We start from the raw sequence: 8,463 nt of genomic DNA, 5'->3' as shown, positions 1-8,463 counted from the left end.
AGTAATACAGTTCGCCCTCCGTGTGCATGTGTTCTGTATCTGTGGATTCAACCAATCATGGAGTGTAAAAAAAAAAAAAAAAAAAAAAACCTTCCAGAAAGTTTTAAAAAGCAAAACTTGAATTTGCCATGTTCTGGGGACCGCTTATATAGCATTTACATTGTGTTTACAACTCTTTACGTTGCATTTACATTGTATGAGGTATTACAAGTAATCTAGAGATGGTTTAAAGCAGTTGACACGAACAACACAGTTTTAAAGTGTTCAGGTCCAATTATACGTGGATTTCTTTCATTAACACTACAGTACTACACCATCTGAGGCTGGTTGAATCTGTGAATGCGGGATCACATCTGCTGAAGGACGACTGTATATGGGAGTATGCGTGAGGGTTATTTGCAAATACTATGCCATTTTTTATAAGGGATTTGAGCATCTACGGATATCGGTATCGGAAGGGGTCCTGGAGCCAATCCCCTGCAGACACTGAGCGACAACTGTATTTCTCCCCCAGAATCCGAGTCAGGCTTAGAATGAAGGCATTTAGAAGTCCTAGCCATGTTTTAAAAAACATGTGATCTTGATCAAAAGCAGAGATTGAGAAAAATATAGAAGGCTCAGTGGGAATTTATTCCTTCTGTTGGAAAAACAATTCAGAGGGCAAGAAGAACACATCAAAGCTCCCAATACACTGAGGGGGACCAGTCACACCATTTTCCTATGAAAAGGACAAGTTTTTGTTTTAGTTCCACTAAGGCTTGCCAGCTCTGTTATACAAAAATATCTGCAAGGCATCCACTTAGTTTCCAATCAAGTGGTTAACTAAGACTTTATAGTTGTTTCATTGGTGCTTCTGGGGCTTCTCAGCACTCACTCAGAATTTTAATTTGCATCCAGATATATTTATGTTTTCTCTTAATTGTCTCTCTCAGTCTCAATCAAAAAGGAGCCTGAAGTCTTAATGCTACTTAAGTTTTATCTTTATATGATTACATTTAAATGTAATTTCAGGTTTTATTATGGCACGGGAGAAAAAGATATGGCTAAAGGACTTACTTTGATTCATTGCAATTCATCTTTAGGCCTTGGCAGTGTCAGAAGCTCAAAAAATTTGTTCTAACCTCTTAGTCCTTCAGACACTTATAAGCCTACCTTGGCTACGTAAATTGAAGCTCAGAAATAGAACTTTGTTTATTCACACATAAGAAAAGTCTTTTAGATGAGTCATATAAGTACACTTAAGAGGACTGTTGTTTTGCTTATTAAGATGAACTCAAATAGATATCATAGTATTTGAATTTTCTTTTATTTTTTTTAACACAGCAGGTTCTTATTAGTTACCTATTTTATACATATTAGTGTATATTTGTCAATCCCAATCATAGTATTTGGATTATTATTAGCTTCCCATCAGCATATTCGTTTGCAGGCTGGAGGTGCTGAGCATTTAAGTGATTGAGACGTAATTTCCATTAGCAGTTGCTGTCAGTGATGGGATCTTTAACAGTGTCACGGTGCTGCCTTGTGTCTGCACACTCTATATTTGGTACACTCTTCTATTTCTTTTGGAAGCAGACCTCAACCATTAGATGATAGGCATCAATACATGAGCCAAAGTGAGCCAGTAATAGCACTCAGCCTTCTTTAGGCTGGACATGAGCATTGTCTGGCTGATATTAGCCCTTCCATGGGATCTTTCAGACTCAAGCTGAAAGAGAAAACGCTTTTGTCTTTGAGTCAAGCACCTGTTAGAATGTGAGTCCCTTGATCCAGGCAGCCGCATTTACCACATTCAGAAGGAAGTCTATTTACAAGAAGAGAAAATAAAGCCTTATTCAGGAAGAAACAGAGACAAGAGATCCAGAAGCACTTGAGTGCCTGGTCTGCTCATCCCAGCCACACCCTTGCATGTGCAGGGCGCATGAGCAAATACTGTTTGTTTGTTTACTTTGTTTAAGGCAGTTTGAGTGAGGACTTCTGACAAATAACCAAGAAGTCCTTCATTAACATAGACCCTAATTCTCACCAAAGGGACAAGGGTTGTCATATCCTTCCCATGAAGTCAGCCTGGAGGAAAACATGTTGATTAGGATAGAGGAAGTGAAACACTGACCCAGTTAGAAACATAGATACAAAACTGTAGCCACCTTACAAAATAATAAGGGCCTAGAGATGAGAATGTAACATCTCCCCAGAGATGATAAGGATTCTCAGAAGAGGGTTGGTAAAAACTGGGGACCACTTACTGAGATACATGGGCTAAATAAGGTTCCTACAAATCCCACTGAGAAGAGGAGCTGAGCATTTACACAACCCACTGTATATTAGGGCGTTTGTATAACTGTCTGTAAAAAGATTCTTAATACCAAATGACTTACATATAGAAAAGCCTTTTTGTTATCTCTTTGGTATTTATTTAATGTCTAAGTTATTGCTATTATGAATTAACAGTGATTTTTTTTTTCCTGCGGTACGCGGGCCTGTCACTGTTGTGGCCTCTCCCATTGCGGAGCACAGGCTCTGGACGCGCAGGCTCAGTGGCCATGGCTCACGGGCCCAGCCGCTCTGCGGCATGTGGGATCCTCCCGGACCGGGGCACAAACCTGTGTCCCCTGCATCGGCAGGTGGACTGTCAACCACTGCGCCACCAGGGAAGCCCCTAACAGTGATTTTTAAAGCAATAAATAATAGACATTCTAAATATTCACATACTATTAGATCATGATAAATAAAAACTTATGGGTTTAACAAAATATATTTCCCCAAATACTTAGACATTGACTGCAAACTTAAACTTGTTTCTTGAAGCTCTCCTATGATTTAATTAAAAGCACAGATCTTCAGGAGATTTTAAAAGTGCTTAAACATACTAGGATGCAGAGATAACACACACAGAATATCTCAGTGGTTACCAAGTTATTATACTTACAATAAAACTTAGTACCACAACGCAAATAGCATAAATTGAAATGTACTTTTTCTTGTCTCTATTCTCATTCTCATATTTGTTATATTTCCTGCTCCTAATCTTATTTTTAATTTCTATTCTAATTATTTTTTTCTACTCTTATTTTTACCCTTATTTTGATTCTTTCCCAGGGTTACCTTTCTAAACTTACAGTAGACATGCGGTATACTCTATTTTCATCCTATGCTTGTGATAATCTTACCAGACTCAACTGAAAAATAATACCTTCCTGACTAGCCAAGATGACTTGTCTGAGCTGTTGACCAGTTGGTTGTACAGACCAGAATTATGCCTGAATGTTGGAAAAAGGTGAAGCTGCTGCTTTTGAATCATTGACAGAGCTGGAAAATATATTTCTTGCTTATTGATTCGTCCAATTTAACAATTTATATTTCTGTCTCTTCTTTTAGTGTGGTTTTCATTTTTCACTAAGACTTTCTATTGTATTGAAAATTTATTCTTAGTTTAACGTATAATAAAAAATACCTACTTCTTGTTTCAAAGGATAATAAATCTAGTCATTCTCCAGAATCTTCTGCCATCTTCATAAATCCCAAGTTACATTGTGATAGAAGGATTCTCTTACTGTGCTGGGTTGGGCTTCCCTCACTTTTGGAGCAAAGCCTGAGTTAAGCAGTCTCTCTTGTCTGTCTTGACGAGACTTATTTCTGTCCAAATGTGAGGCACATTTTCCTTGCACTTGGAGCTCCACTGACTTTCTGCAGACACAGTTTTCTGCTTTTGGGCCTGAAATAAAGCCATCGCCTCATTTCCTGGATGTAGCTCAATCAGCACTCCCTGTTTTTGTAAGCACTTTTGAATACCTCCATAGGGAAGTTACCATGGAAATGAAAAGTGCAATTGGCTGGTTATTAGCTTTTATTGCCCTTTGGAATGTCTAACTAGAATGTTTTGAGAAGGGACTAAAGAGGAGTCAGAACATTTGTCTCTTCATAAAGTCTGGGAGGAGAAGTTCTTGCCCCTTTGGGAGTGACAGTAGAGTCTGGAACTCCTCAGAAAGATGTTCTGCCAGGCCATCCACTCAACTGCTGCAACCATTTGCTTCTAACAACTTCTTACACCGACCGACCCAGTTTTCTGTCTCAAGAGTTTTAAAGCGCCATGTTCCTGCCTATTCTGACAGTCAGTCCACAGCTTGCCCTAAATGTTTTCATTTTATGTCTGGCAGTTAATAGGAGCATGGTTTGTTACATGCAAAACACATTTGGACTAATAAAAAATGAATAAGACCACCTGGTGGTCCTTCCCTTTAATCTAGACCTTGGGCTCATTTCTGCCCCATTTATTCAAGGTTGGGACTGAATTCCATTTGCCAAGTATAACAAGTGCAATCATTTCTGTTTAATTTTTTCTTCGTTTTTTTTTTGAGCCTGCACATTTTCTGACTTTAGTCTGGGTGAATACAAATTTAAGCAATGCAAAACAGGACTGTGCAACTTTAAGAAAACTTCAAGTTCATTCAGCTCTGCCATTAGGGGGCAGCAGTACTCCATTTATTTTTAAGGCAATAAATGGAGTAAAGATAATGGCGATGATGATGATGATGATGATGATCATGATGATCACGATGATGATGAGTGAGGCATATAACCTTGGATTTACATACTACCTTTATTCCAGTGTAATTTTATTGCTGTTTTCCCATTGATCCTCACAATATACATGGGAGGTGGGGAAGGGGAAAGTCTTATTTCCATGTTGTAAGGTGAGATTAATTAAACTCAAACTTGCTGAGTGATTTGCCCAGTTAGCCTAGCAAGTTATTGTCGGAGCCAGTCCTGGAATTTACATGTTGGGATCCAAATCTAGGCTTCTGTTCACCTGCTCCCCTTTCCACAAAGCATTAATTCTCTTTAAGTATGAATTTATGAATCCTCATTAAATATGAACTTAAATTTCCCGAAGAATTATATTTCATCCACAGATAAAGGAAAGAAGTAGAAGACAAGAATGTGTAGAGTTGAAATAGAGATCTGCTTTGCCTAAAAAAAATGGGAGAAAAATGTTGTCTGAGGGTGACAACATCTGTGAGTTTTTGAGGCCAGATCCCTGGTTTAGTGAATAACAGCCATTTGTAGTTTCAGCATCTGTTTCTTCTGTGTCATTTACAACATGTAGGAGCTCCTGCATGACTCTCAGAGCACCTGAAATAATATTTGGTGGCCTACTGCAGGGGCTGGGGGTTGCAGGAGTGAATAATGCTTATACTGGTCAATGGCTTCACACAATAGAAGGAGAAAGGCAGTGCATATAAAGGAGCAGTGAGACCACCCCAAGGACAAGAACCACACGTCTCCCAGATTTATTTTGCAGTCAGTAATCATCAAAAGCACAGCAAAGCTCTGAGCATGGGAGGTCTGTGGGTGGGATGAACTCTGAACCATACTTGGGTATCAGGTGCCTGGGCTTAAGGGAATTGGGAATAGAAAAAGTTATCTTTAGTTTCTGTTTTCATTCTTTACTTTGCTTTTGAAGCAAAACGAGAGTCTTGAGTCAAACCAAGAATTTTCTTCCTCTCTTGAGGAAAAATCCAGTTCATGGTCTGTGTCACAATCAGGTAAGAGTAATTGCAGTGTAGCCAGGGGAAGAATCTTTCCCAAGTTTATTGAGAGGTTGCCACAGCATACAGACAAGTGCGAATGAAACAGTTAAACTACTGTTGGGTTGGGTTAGGGCCTCTGCTTGGGCAACACGCAAAGGGCACAGAAGACATGATTTCTCACCAGTGAGGGAGATATTAACTACATAGATGTTTCACATACTTTTACCCTTTTTTGGTTGCATAGGGGCTCTATGCAAAGTCTGGCTTGTGAACAATCACATACAGTAATTGTATTCTCTGCAAAGCGTCTGTGAACTCTGAAGGCTCCTGCGTAGATGGGAACACAGAAGATCAGAGAACAGTGGAAAACCTGGAGGTTAGAAAAGGATTTGTATCAGAACCAGGGCAGAGGCATTGCTTGTATTTTCTTAGATTTAGAAGCAAAGAACTGTCTTTTCTCAGGACATATGGGGAGCAAGACTTGGGGTCTAAAGGCAGATGGTCATGGTGTTGCTTCATTGCTGTCTTTGAAAGGAATTCTCTCAGTAAGAATATTCCAGCACCAGATATAAATATTTGTGGGATTTTTATTGTTTTATTTCACCCGTGCTTCTGCTTCTTTCCTGTAGTGTGGATCACTGAGCCCAGAGGAAGAAGAGAACGGTTTGATAGTGGCACACATGTGCCACATGTTTTGCATCTATTATTTCATTTGCTTATGTTATTCATTGACTATTGATTGAGAACTACTATGTATCTGGCACTGTGCTACACCAACAAGTCTTTTTTTTTTAATATATATATTTTTTTGTTTCTTGGCTGCGTTGGGTCTTTGTTGCTGCGCGTGGGCTTTCTCTAGTTACGGCGAGCAGGGGCTACTCTTCGTTGTGGTGCATGGGCTTCTCATTGCAGTGGCTTCTCTTGTTGCGGAGCACGGGCTCTAGGTGTGCGGGCTTCAGTAGGTGCAACATGCAGGCTCAGTAGTTGTGGCATGCGGGCTCTAGAGCACAGGCTCAGTAGTTGTGGCACTTAGTTGCTCTGTGGCATGTGGGATCTTCCTGGACCAGGGGATGAGCCCGTGTCCCCTGCACTGGCAGGTGGATTCTTAACCATTGCAGCACCAGGGAAGTCCCACAAGTCTCTTGATATAAAGCCCATAGTTCATGCATTTGTGAGTGGAATAGGGGAAATAGATATAAATTAAACCAAGATATACATGCTAAGATTCTGGTTCCAGTTCCTGTGTGTGTGTGTGTGTGTGTATGTGTCTTTTGTGGTTTCCCACACCACCAAGCAATTCTCTGATGCCAACTGGGTGTCCTATAATTCAACTCAATTCTCACACTCTCTACCCAGAGATAACATCAGATTCCACAGGTTAAGGGCGCAGTCCCACAAGACTGCCCACTTCAGGTGCCAATCACAAGTCCAAGTTGTTACCTGTGCTTCTGCTGGAATGGCTATAAACCAGATGTTCCCACGGCTCCCTCCTTGGGTTCAGTTAATTTGCTAGAGCAGCACACAAGACTCAGAGAAACACTTTACCCACTAGATTTTTCCAGTTTATTATAAAAGGATATAACTTAGAAACAGCCAAATGGAAGAGGTGCTTAGGGCAAGGTAAGGGGAAGGGCACAGAGCATCCATGCCCTCTCCCAGATCATCATTCTCCCTGAATCTCCATGTGTTCACCAACCTGGAAGCGCTCTGAAATAACCCTGACCTTTTGGGTTTTTATGGAGGGTTCATTACAAAGGCATGGTTGATTAAATCACTGGCAGTTGGTGATTGATTCAATATCTCCAGCCTCCCACCCTTTCCTGGAGGTTGGGGGAGGGGGAGGGGACTAGAAGTTTCAACCTTGTAATTACCTGGTTGTCTCCACAAGCAACTAGCCCTCTTCCTTAGGTGCTTTCCCAAAGTCATCTCATTAACGTAACAAAAGACACCTTTATCACTCTCAACACTTAGGCAGTTCCAAGGGTTTTAGGAGCTCTGTGCCAGAAATGGGAAGGAAGACCAAATATATGTCCTCATTATAAGTTGCAATATCACACACGTATATAGGTATACATATCTACATAGTGACAAGGGAAGTTTTGTGGCTTCATGCAGCTGGATGGAAGGCAGAAGGAGAATGAAATGAGTGGTAGGAAGCAACATATTGAAGATCATGAGTTTAGTGTAGGATATACTGAACATGAGGAGCCTTTTCTTGAGACACCAGGTGAAGGGATAAGTAAGTCTGGGCTTAGGGGAGAAGTCTGGACTGGGCTGTAACTTCTGGTTTTCATTGGCGTATGGTGTTTAAAGTCATGAAAAAGGACAAAATCATTTTGGCATAGTAAAGAAGAAAAAGTACCATATTAGATTGCAGCCTTTTTGAAGCTGCTGGGAAGACAAGTAAAATGAGGGCTGATAACACCCACTGGATTTAATGATAGAAAAGGCTGGCCTCTTTGGAGGGTGTTCTGTCAGGGAGAGCAAATGACACACCCCTAGTCCCCCCACCCATATGTGTATAAATAGGCCATGCCCATTTACAAGTCTTGCTTTCCTGATCATTTAAAATTTTATCTTTCTTTTTTTTTTTAAAATGAATTTATTTATTTTTGGCTGTGTTGGGTCTTCGTTTCTGTGCGAGGGCTTTCTCTAGTTGTGGTGAGCGGGGGCCACTCTTCATTGCGGTGCGCGGGCCTCTCAGTGTCGCGGACTTCTCTTGTTGCGGAGCACAGGCTCCAGACGCGCAGGCTCAGTAGTTGTGGCTCATGGGCTTAGTTGATCCCGCGGCACGTGGGATTTTCCCAGACCAGGGCTCGAACTGATGTCCCCTGCATTGGCAGGCAGATTCTCAACCACTGCGCCACCAGGGAAGCCCTATCTTTCTTTTTATTTGTTCATCTCCTCATTAGACTCAGAGGAGAGAAATCAC

The sequence above is a fragment of the Mesoplodon densirostris genome, chromosome 4 (genome assembly GCF_025265405.1).
Source record: "Mesoplodon densirostris isolate mMesDen1 chromosome 4, mMesDen1 primary haplotype, whole genome shotgun sequence".
Classification (NCBI taxonomy): Eukaryota; Metazoa; Chordata; class Mammalia; order Artiodactyla; family Ziphiidae; genus Mesoplodon; species Mesoplodon densirostris.
This window is presented reverse-complemented; position numbering follows the sequence as displayed.